General features: G+C 40.3%; 2 long non-coding RNA genes across 3 annotated transcripts; both read right to left on the bottom strand.

Annotated features, from left to right (window-relative positions):
- Positions 1 to 3,657: 3,657 nt before the first annotated feature.
- On the bottom strand, positions 3,658 to 4,184 carry LOC131463418 (uncharacterized). The gene is made up of 3 exons (XR_009241041.1): positions 4,072 to 4,184; positions 3,889 to 3,981; positions 3,658 to 3,781 (listed from the first exon to the last, which is right to left on the bottom strand). It is a non-coding gene; the product is annotated as an uncharacterized LOC131463418 (long non-coding RNA).
- Positions 4,185 to 4,355: 171 nt separating this feature from the next.
- On the bottom strand, positions 4,356 to 6,406 carry LOC131464606 (uncharacterized). 2 transcript variants are annotated; one of them, XR_009241191.1, is made up of 5 exons: positions 6,362 to 6,406; positions 5,214 to 5,241; positions 5,037 to 5,116; positions 4,607 to 4,756; positions 4,356 to 4,495 (listed from the first exon to the last, which is right to left on the bottom strand). It is a non-coding gene; the product is annotated as an uncharacterized LOC131464606 (long non-coding RNA). The 2 variants fall into 2 exon arrangements; XR_009241190.1 differs by lacking the exon at positions 6,362 to 6,406 and having other exon boundaries at positions 5,214 to 5,577.
- Between the last annotated feature and the right edge of the window lie 10,526 nt (positions 6,407 to 16,932).

The following is a 16,932-nucleotide window of genomic DNA, read 5'->3' as shown; positions in this document are numbered from 1 at the left end:
GTTCTTTTGAGGTGCTGTCTGTTGGTCCAGGAACAGTAGATGGTTGACTGTGTTTCTGGTGTCTGTGGCTCAGGTTCCTCCTCACAAAGTTAGCTAGTTAGCTAGTTGGAGCTAACTTGACTCTGGATCCTTGGTTGATCCTTAGGCAGGCTCTGGTGTCGCTGCCTCTGATATGAGGATAGCAGGCTGCTGTGAGCGGGCCTGCTCGAAGATGAGGTGGGTTTCCCACTGATGTGTGGAAGATAAGGGATCTTTATTGACTGAGTTTTATGACACTCTTTGTCTCTGAGCAAGGGGCCATGTGTTCTCCATCCAAGATGCATGTGACTCCATCTTGAATGAGCTGATCCCTAACACAGTATAGTAAGCCACTTCTAAAATGCTGGACTGCTAATCTGGACATCCAGTATGTGGTTGAAACATATGCCTGCATTGTGTACATCATTTCTAACATTTCTAAGGCTGAGTGGGAGATGGGATTGTTGATGGCGAATGCCCAGAAAGAGGCTACTACAGGTAATGTCAGTGCAAAACAAGCATTGAACATCTTAGGCAGTGTTTATCTTCACAACAGAGATGTGTGTGTGAAGAAGCAGTTTATAGATTAACAAACATGCATCTCAGGGAAAATTCTAGGAATGTTGTGTTTGTCCCAACAGGGGAAAATGTTGGGAAAATGAGCCTGCCTATAAATCTGTTGAGGGAAAAGGCAACTTTTTCAGCTAAACCAAATCTGCAACAGTACCTTGCACTGAAGGACTCAAGCAGACCAAACAAGCTATGTAAGCCTAAATTATCACCAGTAACCTGTACCACACTGCCACGAACACGACCACCATATAGTGGAATCTCAATACCATCATTCTCTAAAACTTTTAATATCTCGAACAACAGGAGCAAGAATTTCACTAAAACCGTACTTTTTAAGATCTTGTGCATGAAATAAGGCACACAGGTGTATGTTGGCCAAAAGAGAATTCCATTTTGGAGAGAAGTTTCTTAAAGGTGACATAGACCGGAAGCTCCAATTAACGCTGCGTTTTTGTGTGTATCTGCGTCATTACCTCGTTTATGAAACCCTAAAGTTTCAGAACAAACAGTTCAGCCACTGCTGAGAAAATAGTGTTGTATTGTTTTCCTGGGCTCTGCGAAGCGGATCGACACTTCCTTAATTTGATGTCGTCATCAGAAATCCTCACCACCGTAGCGCCTCCAGGTGCGGGCACTAGTCCGGGCACATCCGGTTGCGTACATTCAACCGCAGAAGAAGAAGAATAACTAGTCTCGTTGTAGCTGCTGAGATGCAGAGCATCCACCGTGCCAGAGGGGGAGCTGTGTATCTGAGAGCTGGCCTATCTATTACGTCACTTGCAGGTACCTGGCCAATCACAGGACAGTAGGAAAGCTCTCGTTGGCTGGCCAATCACAGCAACTGTTTGGTCTGAAACAGCGCGGCTGACGAGAGCGTCAGCGAGGAGATATTTTGATCGGCTCGTTTGCAGCGATTAGGAGGTTTTTAATCATGAAAACAAGTTAATATATGTAAGTAGACCTCCATAACTAACATATATGTGTGATACAAGCATTCTATGTCGCCTTTAAGGTAAAATATATTGCACCCAATTTATGAATACCTCGCTTGGAACCAAGAGGATTTGCAACCTCAAAGTCATCATTTGTATCTGCACTGTGTGCTTTTCAGTTGAAAACAGAGGGTGAGTCTTAAAAAAAGATCCATCATGAATATCTCTGAGTCTTGAGTCATCAGTGTCTGAGCTTTTCAACATTTCTGCAACATACTGACTTTTAAATATTGACTGCAATGTAGATAAAATGGGAACATACATGAATTTATCTTGAACGACTGTCTGATCATATGTTCCAGTCTTTTTATCTCTCCTTGTGTCAAATCTTGAGCCAATTACACATTCAATGGGTTCCACTGTTTCCCACTTGCCTGATAAAAATTTTGATCGTTTGTATTCTGAATTAAGAACTGTGAAAGGATTCTCTAACTCCTCAAAACACGCTTCAACTTTCTTGCACATTTCAGTTTCTCTTTCATCACCAAATACATGCTTAATGACAGTTTTTTTTAGCATGCTGCTGTATATCTTGAACAATCTCTTCCATTGACGTCACAACAGAGTTCACTACACTTTGGCTTACACCTGCTGCCTTTAAATCAGAAATTACTGCTGCACAACTATTTACAAGTGTGCTGAAGATAAGGTGGACTGTGCCTCCAAATGTTCAGACGACACATCAACATCAGTGGCATTACACTCGACACTTTGGTGTGATGAAAAATCACTTTCTGAACCACTTACATGGCACTTATTCAGATGCTTTCTAAACCCTGAAAAGCTACCAAAATAACGTGAACATCCAACTTGGCCACATTTAAGATGAAGAGTCCGGCCAGTGCAGAGACCATGAATTACCTTAAGGTGCTTTATAAGGCTGTTTGGTCTCCCATGGTCACTTCTGCAAAAAAAACACTTCATTATTTGACACTAACGCATCATTCTTGCTCTCATCTGCAACTCTGGGAGTTTCCTTTGTTTCCCCAACATCAATTTTGGAGAAAAGTGAAAACGTTGGCCAAGGAAGAGCTGTAAGAGGTACCAAAGACATAATGGGCCTTAAAGAAATCGTCTAGGGCTCCCACTGAACATGTTGCCTTACATGGTAGCGCATACTAGTCAATCACAATAAAGAAGGTGTGAATGCTGCTTCTTGCAGGCCCCTGAGCGAGGAGGTATGGCTGGCTGCTTTGGCTGATGTTATCCAGGTGCTGCTGTACACTGGTTCCAGCCTACAAACAAACAAACATTCAACAGCAATACTTAGTGACCAACCACTCACAACAGATGGATGAAAACTATATTTTTAACAGCTATTCAGCATACTTTTATGAATCTGATGAGGTGCTCCACAGCCTGACATGCCGACACCTTCCTCGGCCTCTTCCTTTCCTGTGCAGATTGTGGTAGGAGATGGAGATAGCAGATAGCAGACATGTCACTGTCCCAGCCTACAGACCAACAGACATCATCTTAGCATTAAGATAAGACAAGATAAGACTTACTTGTCAGATACATCTTTATACATAGTACAATGCACAGTGAAATGTCTTATTGTGCCTATTTCCAGAAATAATCAAACAAAACGGCAATAGCTGCTTCCACATCCTCATCAGATAGCACTTTGTCAGCAGTGAAGGGTCTGGGTTGGCCCACCAACTTCAAATTCAATTCATCAATATCATATGTAACTTGGGCTGTGAATTTTTAGTTTACGAATAACTGCCATACAAATAATTGTGTTTAACTGTTTTAATCTTTTTCTGCTTGTCAGTCTTTTGCAGCATTTCTTTAAATACTGGATTTTTCAACCATATTGAACGGCTGCATTTCTTTAGCTACACCACGTTAAACTGTCTGTTATATTTAGACACTCGTCTGAATGAATGACATGATGTCATTAAAAGAGGACCAATCAAACCTCAAATGGTGGGAAATAACATGGAAATAATGATGGAAGGAATGGAAAAGGGATGGAAATATGACATTTCTGTTAGTTTCATCCTGCGGTTTTTGTAACGTTTTGTAACGTTTGAATGTAAACAATTATACAGCTATGCATAACTGTGACAAGCCTGTATGTAACTGACAAGTAAACTTACTTTTGGGAGATTTGCTCACAGACACACCTCTTTCCTCTGCACTTTTTCGTTGGATGGTTTTCAACCGCCATGCAAGGTATCCGGACCCACTTTCTGGGTCGTAGTAATGTTCCAATATGTAATTAAAATACACACAGACTGACTATACTGTCAACAAAGGGCAAGGATGTGTTTAACGTAGTGAGGACCTTTTTACTTACGTATCCATGCTGTGAATATGGGTCCTCCAGATATGGAAATAGAGCAACTATCCCCTGCGCATACAACACTCTGACACTTTTGGGGGGGATGTCCTAATGTATGAATTAAATGATTACAGTCACTCAATTAACTACAATGCAAATACTAACAATGTTTCTATAGCCTACATGTCTGATTCTTACCCATGTGTTTGTGTCATCTCAGCAGTGAGAATGTTAATCATCTGTCTTCTGGTGGCATCGTTCAGTGATTTTGTTTTTGCATACTCCTGCATGATTTTTTTCACCACCAGGCTTTGTTTGTAAGGCTTTTTTCAATCAACTTGAATGGAAACAAAATTTGCAGTCAGAAATTGTGAAACCAAATATACAACTGGAAAATGATAACATAAAAACATTCCCCATCAAAGGGAACAAAATCCAGATTAGACTTAACAATGCCCACTACTCACCGCTTTCGCCTCAAAGTTAATGTGGCATGGCTTTTTAGGCTGACTTCCTTCGACAGCAGCTGCTTCTTCAGGAGGGTCACAAGTCGTGAAGTTCAGAATGATAGTATCTTCAGATGCTGCTGAGCATGACGATGATGATGATGATAGAGAGGCATCTGTGTATGAAGAATATGAACAAAACAGACATGTATTAAACGAAACTGTTATTACTCATGGCCCAACCTTAAAGTTTAATATGAACACATATGTGAATGGTCAGTGATTACCAAGTTCTTCTTTGCTCAACATGACTTTGAAGGTTCCCGGTGACTCCTTCACTATTTCTTCAAAGACTTCTCCATCAACTTCTGTGTCGGATTGGTCAAACACCTTCAAATCTGGCTGCCTGCCTTCTGGTATGTTAAATTTTAGGCACACTGAAGTAAATGAAAATAAAAAGGATACATCAGTTGTAACAGAACTGGAAAGACAATTTCCTTATGATAAGAATCAAAACATCAACCAAGTAGAGTGAGTGTCAGGTCCTCACAAAATGCTGTTGAGATGAAACTTAAGTCAATAGCTAATTCCCATCCATTTTAAGGCACAGCAGAAACTATTAGCGACTCAGGTAGTTTAGAAGGAATGGTTATAAGATGAATTAGGTGTATTAACGAAGAAAAAAGTTGTGTGTTTCATCCTGATGTACTCACTAACCTTCTTTCATGAAAGCGTCGAATGTTAGGTCAGACAGCCTAACATACTTCTGCTACAAACAATACACGCAGCAGCAAATCCTATTAAAATAAACAAAGGGAAAAAATGACAACCGAGAAAAAGCTGTTAATCAGTTACTTATTAATGTATATTGTTCCATAACCTTAACCTACTTACCAGCTATTGATCCACTTGATTACAATTACTGTGAACAACAAGACAAATATAATATAGTTAAATTGAGACTAACAAATCCATAGTGCTACGAGTTAACTAAATTGGTTTCTCACATAATTTTGAGGGAATATAGTTGGGGATCTTAAGTCAAATGAGTCATTCTGGTGCACTCTGACAGCAAAATTTAATCGTATATGACATAGACAAAATAGTTTTAAGTCCATTGGGTAGTAGAACAGAAGCACTTAAAATGTTTCTATATTAATATGAGCATAAGAGGACCTTAATCATAATTGGGAAATGACATGCTTAAAATTGTCCAGTTGTCATGCTGGGTGGAGCCCTGGCCGGGCATCTCCCTCTCTTCCTCGAGGCTCTTGCCCTGTTTGTTAAATTTTAACGATACAGAACAGCTCAGAAAAGAAACTGCTTATGAGCTAATGACCGGAGATTTCACTCAGCAGCACGTGAGTGCGCATGTGCGTCTACTAAGAAACACAGCAGTTGCTGTGGGGATCGGTGCGTTTCACACACACAGAGTTTGAAAACCCCTGTGCTATACAACTTCCGACGTCTCACAGTCACTGACTACAGTAGCATGACAAGAGATTTCACTTCAGGGTCATTGCCCGGTGTAAACATACGTGTCTTGCTGTGCATAAGCACCACTTTATAACTTTATTCGTCAGCGGGAGCGAGCGACACTGCCGCGTGCGCTTTGTCATATTAGGCACCACTTTGGCACGGCAAATTATCATTTATCGTGGGAAACTACGGCATTTGCCGCTTTGCCGTGGTGGTATGCTTCAAGATAATTAGCGATTAGCATGCTAATAAAAAGTGAGGTAAAACGCTACCACAACACAAGCAGCGTGCTTTAATGTCTCGCCAGCATTCAGAATGAATACATAATTAACATGTTAGCTACATACTGTAGGTGCATCTTAAGAGCACATGTCAAACTTAGTAAATGTTAGTTAGCTGTGGGCTATGTATGTTGCATGTAGCTACTCGACCGAGTCCTCCAATAAAGGGTTATATGATCACAACGCATCCTCAATCAACATCTATGAAATTATAAAACCGTGTTTAGTTGAAAAACAATCCTTAAACGATGTCGCAAACACGGGAATGTTAACGTTACTTACCTGACTGCCTCACCCCTCCAGACTGACTCCAGCAAGGCGTTCAAGATGTCACGTAGACTGGCGCGTAATCATCACTGTGTAGAGTGACACACACATTTTTCACTGCATGTCTGCAGAATTTTACACAGACTTTTAACTCTACTCTTAGAGTGGATTTACTCTGCATATAGTTGTAAATACTCCATCTAGGTTAAAAAAGGTTGACTCTGAAATTTTGACACTCCATTTTTTACTGTGCAATTAGATTGAACAACAATTGTGGTTTTGTCACTAAAAGAACACAAACACAACCGGCAGTTGTTCGTTATATGAGCATTTCTGAGACCAAAAATCCAGAATTATTTCACACGAGTATTTTGCAGTTGTTTTTGCCTTATCGTGTAGACGAGCAGTTAAAGCCTGAAATTTTGAATCATTTGAACAGTTTTATGATGATGGCATGTTAGGTTGCGTGATGGGTCATTACAGTCTGTCAAATCAGTGGTTGACCAAAACAGAGGCAGGTTTGAAAAAATTGACTCAGCAGTATTGATTAATATCCAGGAAACAGTAGACCTCAGCGATGAATATGAAGATGCCTGGGCTCAATTGTGCCCAGAGCAAGAGATGGTGCGAGCTAAGAGCAATGAGGAACGGACTGAGAGCAGACAGGTCGTGGAAGAAAACGAAACAGAAAACATTCCATAACATCCTCATAAATAAGGCTTAACAGTCTGTGCTAACTCTACATATAATTAGCCCAGCTAAACCCCTGCTAGCGGTTAGCATCGCGATTAGCAATTAGCGTTAGCGATTAGCTGAAAATAAAGCTTCTAGCAACAGTAGTAGAACATCTACACATGTATTTAACAACTGGGGCCTTGTTAGCAAGCCTATGTTGCATTAAGTCGTGTTAGAAGTTTGTCAGGATTGATAATTGAAGATTTGAAAAAGAAAGCAATATATTGCAAGTACAAAATTAAGGATGTAATTCAGAATATGTTATATTTGACTGGGTAACTGCATCAGGAGTGAAGTACCCTGACTTAGGTAGCCGCCGGGCAGGTTTGGAGAAATTGTCACTTTTTGATTTTTGGTGGTAATCCTGAGGAGGGGGCAGAAATTGCCTCGAGCTTGGCAAGCCACTGAAGACTAGCTAGGTTAGTTGTATATGTCATTTTGGTAGGTGTTGGGGTGCCTAACTACTTTTTAACCAAGTCTTTGCACTTTACAGCAATGAGATTACTTGTTGTGTTGCTCGGATTCTCCGGATTCACATCACTGTGTATTGTTAGTGTTTGCTGAGTCTAATAGACTTTCAATGTAGTGTTTTTTTTAGGTACTGGGGCCGTGTTAGTTTGTGGTCTGTTTTGCTGTTTCTCACAGGTGTTGTACATCTGATGAGTCATTGTTGTGGTGTACCAGGTCCAGGAAAGGTGAGTCAAACAGTGTAAGTATTTGAAACTTGTTTTGTGGATAGGTTTCTTTTCCTGCATTACAACAGTATCGTAACATTTTCTTTGGCATGATAGCATTTTATGTAATGATGTCATAATATGCTGTTGTTAATGCAGATTTTGCTTTTTCTTCCATGTTGTGTCAAAAGGCAACTCCTGGTTTACCAGGACGGGGTTCAATTCCCTGCGGTGCCATGCTGATTGATTTGACATTTACATGAAAGCCAATAGGTCATTTTTAACCACCTGTCAGATTTTGAAACTCTGGCACTTTTTGTTTATTGTTGCAGGTAGTACTGAAAATATTTGTAAGAGCTGCGAGTGAAGCACATTAGTTCACTCCACGGAGTGGGAGTGAAGTATTGTTTGTGGTGGCTCTGTCTGTCTGTCCTTTCGCACTTGCACTAGCCACTATGACCAACAGAGACCGTCAGAGGCTTGTTGCATGAATGGGGTGAAGTCTGCCATCTCTGATTGCCTTGTTTGATAAGTGAGGCATAGAGAAGATTCACATCACTGTATTTTTAATGTCTGCTCAGTTAAGTTGTGATGCAGTGTTTCAGGTGTTATGGTTTCTCTGTTGCTGTTAGTTCCTGTCCTGTTTCTCACTTGTCTTGACTAGCTCATGAGTCATTGATGAGACCAAGCAGACTAACTAAACTAAATAATACTAATATTCTAATATGAACATATTGGAGGAAGCTTAGAGAAGGAAAAGGAGCGTGTACATGATAGGTAGGGGGTTTTGGAGATGCTCTACAGCCCGATTAGAAGCGGCACCAGCCAGATGAGAGTCCTCCTCAGAGAGTCTGAAACATTGTAAATATCACAGGAAAATTTGACATCTCTACTGTTTCACAGTGTGATGATATTACTAATCACCTTTCAACTCGTGTTTAAACTTACCTTGTGTGCGTTGTGTCAGTGTTTGTGCTTTCAAGAAACCCTCAGCAAAGCCCCTTGTGAAAGCATCCTGCTGTCCATTAGGAATGTTCTTGTTCTTCAACAGGCTGTCCAAATGTTCCACTTCGACCCCCTTGTCACGTGAAAGGAAACCCTGCAGCACAAGGTAAGATTGGTAAAATTTATTTTTAAATTTCTGCACAGGAGAGCTTTTATCTTTAGGCAAACTCAGCTGTTCTCAGTAAATTAACTAATACACCTGTGTGACTAACTAGGGGCGTCAAATTATCGTGTTACGTAACGAATGTCTCAGTTCTAACATCTGATATATTGTTTATGTTCTATTGGTAATAAAATATGGTCTTATGAGTCCCAACTTTTAGGAATTGGGGTTGTACAGCGTTACGTAACGAGCGTCTCAGTTCTAACATCTGATATATCATTTATGTTCTATTGGTAATTATGAGTCCCAACTTTTGGGAATTGGGGTTGTACATACAAATATACATTTGACAAAGTGAAAGAAAATACAAATAATTTAAGAGATTACCCATCCATCTCAGCAAGTAACTGATTGATGGTGTGACTGGATTGAGGATGCGTGGGGGACTCCATCCTTTTCCCACCCACACTGTCCAGTTCATCAATAAATATCATACATGGAGCATTAGCTTTGGCCTTACCTAGAAAAAACCCAGCATAAACAATATGGTTCATATGTATAAAAATACTCCACAAAACCAGCCCTCACTTTACTTCACTTCACTTTAAAACTTTAAATTGGACAGTAATGACAAAAAAGGGAGGGAGATTAAAGATAATTTTGGACATAAAATGATAAGAAAAACCCACTGAACAAGTTCCTAATGCGCTTGGCTCCCACTCCAACAAACACCTCATCAAACTCCAAGCCAGAGGCGTAGTAGAAAGGAACATCAGCCTCTCCAGCCACCGCTCTGGCCAGCAGGGTCTTACCAGTTCCCGGAGGACCAACCAGCAGGACACCTAAGCACAGAGGCAAATTACAAATAGGAACTGGAAGTGATCTGAAAACACAAATAATACTCATCACTACAGTTGAACAGATATTATTTAGGAATCTAGGTTAATCCTACCTTTAGGTAGTTTTCCTCCAAGTGCTTTTAATTTCTGTGGGTTTTTCAGGAACTCCACCACTTCCTGCAGCTCGTTCTTCGCTTCTTTCACTCCTTTGACATGCTCAAATATCACGTTTTTCATATGGACCGGGTCCACCATCAAGTCCAGGCCTGATGTGTTTCGGAACCGAACTGTCAAAAATTGTAAATGCCTCCATGATGGTGCATACAGTTCATTTATATCCGTAATTCATTGTGATTTGCATTTGTATATTTATGTTTACATTTGATATTAATGTTTAGTTTTCATGTTATTGAGTGACACATGATTTGATTTGTGACTATTCTTACGTATGTTATTTACAACCCTGGTCTCGTCTGTGGAGATGTAGTTTTGTTGCTCACTTCTGGTTACGTACTTCCGGTTCTTCCTGACGGAATTGACTAGCCGCTCGAACTGTAAGACGTCTTTTCTAATTATTCACAAAGTTTATAAAGTTTACGCTCTTCGCAAGGACATTGAGGACAAGCTTCAAGGACCCTGCTATTCCCGCATTTGTGGCATGCAGCCAACAAGGTATTTTTATGTTGCTGTATATAATATTTTTTTGGTCTTTATTAAATTATTTTGCTAGCTACATGTGTGTAGCCTACGTTTTTCTGGTTTGATTTTGCTTTGTTATTTGTGCTGATTGTGTGGTGTTTTGTGTGTACGGTTTTCACGGTGGTAATGAAGATTCAGACGCTTCATTAAAATCAGTCTAAGAAAGCCACTTGTGTTTGTCGTGCCTGAGGGAATCATAAAAATGGTTAGATTAAAGTACGAAATCACACTGCACGGCGTGGTAACACGTAGCCTATTGTTATAACACTTTAATTGGTTAGTAAAGCAGACTAACTAAAATAAATAATACTAATATTCTCTAATATGAACATATTGGAGGAAATTTAGAGAAGGAAAAGGAGCCTGTACATGATGGTTTGGAGATGCCATACAGCCCGGTTAGAAGCGGCACCGGCCAGATGAGACGAGTCCTCCTCAGAGAGTCTGAACCATTGGAAGCATCACAGGAAAATTTGACATCTCTACTGTTTAAACTTACCTTGTGTGTGCTGTGTCAGGGTTTGTGCTTTCAAAAAACCCTCAGCAAAGCCCCTCGTGAAAGCATATTGCTTGTCCATTAGGAATGTTCTTGTTCTTCAACAGGCTGTCCAAATTTTCCACTTTGACCCCCTTGTCACGTGAAAGGAAACCGTGCAGCACAAGGTAAGATTGGTAAGAGTTTGCTTACCACCGAAGCAGCTCAAGTTTAGCCTACCACATCTATGAAAATCACCCAGTCACGAGTGCAGCCACAGCTAACGCTAGCAGCAAAGACGTTAGCAATTTAGCGAGCCATAGCAAATCTCTTTGCCAAACTTAACTGGAGAACACGTTTTAGGGATGGGACTTTTTTTCGACGAAACGACTGACAAACGACACAGGCTCACCTTGAATAGAAAAATAGACTCAATTTTATTAGTATTAGTTGACCTAGAGGATCTGCGCAGCTGCTGTGTTCCATAACAACACATTATGTTTAGCAGACTACTACTACAATTGATGATAGGGTGGCTGGCGGGTGCGGGTATTAATTGTTAACAAAAACATTGCTTCGGGTGGATGGCGGGTGGATTATTGATATTTAACAGCGGTTGCGGATGACATTACAGCTCATCTGCGCATCACCTATTTTACTCTCCCTGCTGTTTGATTTTATTTGTGATTAGATCAGCGTGATTAATCTCTTTTTGTTTTCTTTAGTTGTTGGTCACTGCTTTGATGGTATTGGACATTACAGCCATGTGTTTGAACCTAAAATTAAGTAGTATAGTGTAGAATATTTTCCACCCTGCTGCGTTAAAAAAAAAAAAACGGCAGACAATTCGACAAAAATTCGACACGGGGGCCTCGACAATTGACTCTCAAAATGCCGTTTCGTTCGCATCCCTACCCCGTATGAACAAGTCTGTGACCGACAGGCTACTTTATAGACGCTTCCGAGAGCTACGTCACAGAAATGTCCGCACACAGTTTGGGGTCAGAAAACACACTCTGCCTGGAACTAGTAGAACTAGTAGTACTAGTACAAGTAAGTACAAGTCGAAGTGGAACCAGTCGACAGGCTACTAGGCTTGGAATGTTTGTATACAATGAAAGGGTCTATATCGACCTGATGTTTTATTTTATTTGTATTTTCTAATTATTTGGAGTTTGACAAAAGAACACAGCGGAATTTAAATGGCTGCATCTGTTCAAGTTTGTTACAACAAATTTAAATGAAAATACATCAAGTTAAGGGCCTTTCTCAGCAATTTTTAGGTGAGTTTAAAAAAAAGATTAATTAGATTAATTAATTACAGATCATAATTAATTAATCTCACAATTTTTTTAATCACGTGAGCACTATGACTAAAATTATATTAATTAAGAAAACTTCACTTGTGAATTTATAGTTCCTCTATGTTTCCTATGTAAAGAAAGTCTAACATTCTTAGTCTAAAAATGTTAACTACCACCTCCATAAGAGACCCTTCAGATTCCACAGGACGCTTGGAGGCTGATTGCAGGTGTCTGGTTTTACTCCTTAAAGTTTTAAAGCCCCTGCTCTGGACCAACACTTGACATGTAAAGACAAATATGATATGATGTGTAATAAATAAGAAAGCAATCACAGCATATGACTTTACTAGATCAGCATAAACAGGTAAATATATAATGTAAAACAGAAAACAAAACATTATATGGACATTAATCCACATTGTATTTTTGAACTCCAACCAGAGTGAAGATTTTGACAATCTTCATCACGTAGAGTTGGCGGTCTGTGGTCAGTGTCTTTATGTGTTACACATGAGGGTCATTGAGGCTGCTGGATCCAACTGGATCCAGTTGTGTGAACTGTTGGGGTTCTCTGCTCTCTTTGATGTTGTCTATGTACAGTGCCTTGAGATAATGTATGTTATGATTTGGCGCTATACAAATAAAATTGAATTAAATTGAATTGAATCCCAGCCAACATAGGGTGAAACGCTGGGCACACCTTAAAGAGGTGGCCATTGCAACATAACATAATGAGACAAAACAACCATTAACATATACAGCAACAACTGCATTTAACTGTTTTACAATATTGTCTGAATTTGTGCCAAAGTTTTCGAAATTGAATATTTCCACACAGACGTTTTCAGGGCCGGACTATCATCAATCTTAGCAAGTTTGGTTCAGATCGGATCAATTTTCGCCAACTTTGCCGCCCCTATCTCGTATACCATGCGACTTTTTAAAAGATGTTCGATAACTATAGATCCTCAACTTGTCCACAGTTACCTCACCAAGTTTGGAGATGATTACACGAAAGCTCTCGGACGAGGTCGTTCAAATACCATTGTTGCGAAATCGCCAAAACCGCCCAAAAACGGCTGTTCAACCCAAGATGGCGGCCTTCCTGTAGGAGTTATGTCAAAGTCGTCATGGACTTTTTTGACCGTCCTGACATGATTAATATGTGTACCAAGTTTCGTACATGTACGTGAAACACGACAAAAAGCCACCTAATGAAAGCTGATTTTCATTTTCTTAAGCACCTCCCACATCCAATTTTCAATGCTTTTTTGCCAAACGACAAAATTTCCACCAGGATTTATGCAATCGCAAAATTGTAGGGTACGGGAAAGGCCTCAAAACACGATTCATTTGAGAGAAAAATAAGATCGACCAGGATTGGCAAAGGGGTTGTCCCGCACATTCCCCGAACCACTTTCAGATGTACATTTTCACCAGGTCTGATGTGGTCGCAGAAATCCATGAGTTTTGGGATATGGGAAAGGCCTCAAAAAGTTACAATAGGCCCTCGCACCACTGTGTGAGTGCTTGGGCCCTAATAACTACTGACTTTAAAAACAGATGATCACCCTCACTGAAAACATGTAAACAAAAGATATTGGATACTTAACCAGGCTAATCTAATATGATTAGGTGGATATGAATATGAGAATATGTTTCAATATTTAGAAAAAGAGGAAGAGAGGAGGAAATACAAAGTGGAATATGTAAGTTGAGAATGAGAAGCCAATATAAAATGAGACAAAGAGGAGGAGGCAGAGTGAGAGGGGAGAGCGGGAGGGAAGAGCCCCAGCTGTTGTCAGTGTCATGCTCCTGACGGCCTCCTCCTGCCTCTGCTCCTCTGTAATAACTTGTCAGATCGATGGCTCCCAAGACAGTGAAGCTTTTTACTGCCACCACAAATGAAGTGTGTGACATTTCTGCTACTTCCACAGGTCACTGCTGTTACACTCACGTGTTTGTGAGCTCAGCAAACGAGGATTGGGAGATGTCATTCCCATTTAACATGATATGCGCCCCCTCAAGGGTCTAGGAATTGTAACGGAAACAAAAAGATTTTGCAGCAAAGTTTTGATCGTGCCTGCCACGACTTTAACTGGTAAAGGACTTCTTTTTTTTTTACATTGCTGTACTGAAATCGATCAGTCTCAGTGTGATGTGCCTACTATCGCAATAATCAGTGTTGTGTTCCTAATTTAGTGATCAATGTGAGTAGAGTGGTCCTTAAAATGTGAGTGTGTCAGTTGAGTATTGCTAATGAACCCTCTGGCAAGAACAATGTCTGAAAAAAGGGTTAGGGTCACTCTGCATACATAACTGGGATCATTGGTCTGATTGGTTGTAGGTCTTTCCACTTGCGTACTGAGACATTCAATCTCAAATGAGATTGAAATGTGGTCTGGCATTAGCTGGTTCAAACCAGTTCTGATATCAGACAGAGACTGTCCAGTGCATCAACGTATGTAGGCAAGCACACATGTACAAACAATTTTAAAAAGGTTAAACTAACAGATTTTCCATTATAAAACTGATGTTCAAAACATGACATTGAGCAGCTGTGGAGATGGGTGTGGTGTTGAAGGGCAGAATGGTGGAGGAAGCAGGTTTAGGTGGGGAAGCGCTGGAGGAGTGAGCCGGGTGAAAGCAGGGCTGCGGGAGCTTTTTGCTGCATCTCAGTGCAGCAGCTGTCAAAGATGATTTGCCTCGCCTCCCAATGTACTACTGAGATGGAGGAAGCAGTGGTATGATCCATGAACCTGCATGAAAATCAATGTGGGCAGCCCAAACATGAAATCGATGCGACCAGCTGGCAAGGCAGAAGTGGGAGCTGGAGCAGTGGAGGGGAAAGAGGGGGAGGGAGGGAAGTGTGGAGGAAAGGAGGTGGGGTGCAGTTCACTAAAGTCCACTGGAATGGGATGCTTTCCTCCTGAGTGGGGCCACGCGGGGGAGTTGAGGTCGGGGCAATGTGGGAGAGGAAACACAAGGGTGAAGTTGATGTGGTAATGAAGAGGTGGTACAGGGAGTTTGACAAATAGGAGGTCCATAGACTTGTACCAATGGATGGTTTTGGATTAAAGACACTGGAACATAATCAATTCCATTGTTTTCAAGCCAAAAGACACATATTTATTGGTTTCCCCAATGATTTAGTTCTTTTTGAAGAGGAAAACAATTTCTAATTATCAGGTGAGAATATAATTATTACTTACTATATTAAACCCAAAATATTGCAAATGTTTTGGTTTATGTAATGTACAATAAAAACTGTTTGACCATTTTAGGTATGGATAATTTAGTTCCACTTTGTTTTATTTTTCTAATTCTATTTAGGTAGGTAGTAAAATGAGCAGTAATGGCATATAACAATAGTATTGATAATAATTATAATTGGTATTTGGAGGTGACTTGACTCCTTCTGGATCCAAAATCTTAATTATCAGTCCGATTGTTTCTTGAAAAACCACAAAACCTCTGAATGGCCACTGATGCATCCAGCGATAACCCTGCAGTGGACCAGTTAAAGCTAATTCCCCCTCCACAAAATCAGCAATTTACTTTTCAAAGTCTTGATACTTATGACAATGTGACACCAATGTGCCAAATGTATGTCCTTGTTTGTGAAACCTACAGTACAATTCTACGAAATGCTCCACAGCCCTCATTTTAACAACTCTCCTCTTCTAAAACAACAGGTTAGAATATGATGACTTTATTCTTGTAAATTGACGACTTTAATCACATAAATTTACAAAATTATTCTTGTAAATTTACGACTTTATTCTTGAAGTCTGTGAATTATTTTTTCCCAATGTGGCCCTAATAGTCCGTCATATAAAATATCATTTGTGATGTTCAATTTGAAATATTAATTATATGTTAATTCTCTTAATTCTCCCACTCTCAGTTTTTTTTTTATTATTATTTAATTTAATTAAGTCTTCACATGATCAATATCAAGTAATCTGCTGAAATTACCTCTTGGACCTCTTGGCTATTTTTCACTCCTGTATCAAATTAATCTTAAAGATCCCATAGCCCGGAAGTGCCAATTAATGCTGCATTTTTGTGTGTATCTGCGTCATTACCTCGTTTATGAATCCCTAAAAGTCCATAACAATCAGTTCAGCCACTGCTGAGAGTGCAGGGTTTGATTGTTTTCCTGATCTCTAAGAAGCGGAACGGCACTTCCGTTGACTAGTTACGTCACTGGGCACTAGAATCCGGGCACATCCGGTGACGTACTTTCAACCGTAGAAGAAGAAGAAATACTCTTGTTGTAGCTGCTGCGCTCCGTACAACTGATACGCTCAGCAGCTACAAAAAGAGTAGTTCTTCTTCTTCTACGGTTGAAAGTAGCAATATAAATCAGGACAGCACCAAACTTCACCTAAAGGAAGGAGCAGTGCCAACAATACGTATATAACTGTCTTTGTGTGCTTGTTTTGTCGCTTAGCATTAGCGATAGCTGGCTACATGCTAAGCTACAGGCTAAGCTACACGCTACGCTCGTGTTTCATTTGCATGTGTGTTTATCATCTCGGTAACCACATCGTTATCCAAGCTACAGGCGTCCTACAGCAGGCTTTCACTTGTCACAGTGTAAGGGATTACGGCAATGGTTTGATAATTGGCCAATCACAAGACAGTGGGAAAGCTCTCGTTGGCTGGCCAATCACAATACAGTCTGTGTTCTGCGGGTGTGGTTTTGGTCTGAAACAGCACGGCTGACGAGAGCGTCAGTGATGAGAC

This window comes from Solea solea, chromosome 8 (assembly GCF_958295425.1).
Source record: "Solea solea chromosome 8, fSolSol10.1, whole genome shotgun sequence".
NCBI lineage: Eukaryota > Metazoa > Chordata > Actinopteri > Pleuronectiformes > Soleidae > Solea > Solea solea.
The sequence above is the reverse complement of the archived record's forward strand: the minus strand, read 5'-3'. Positions and strand labels throughout refer to the sequence as shown.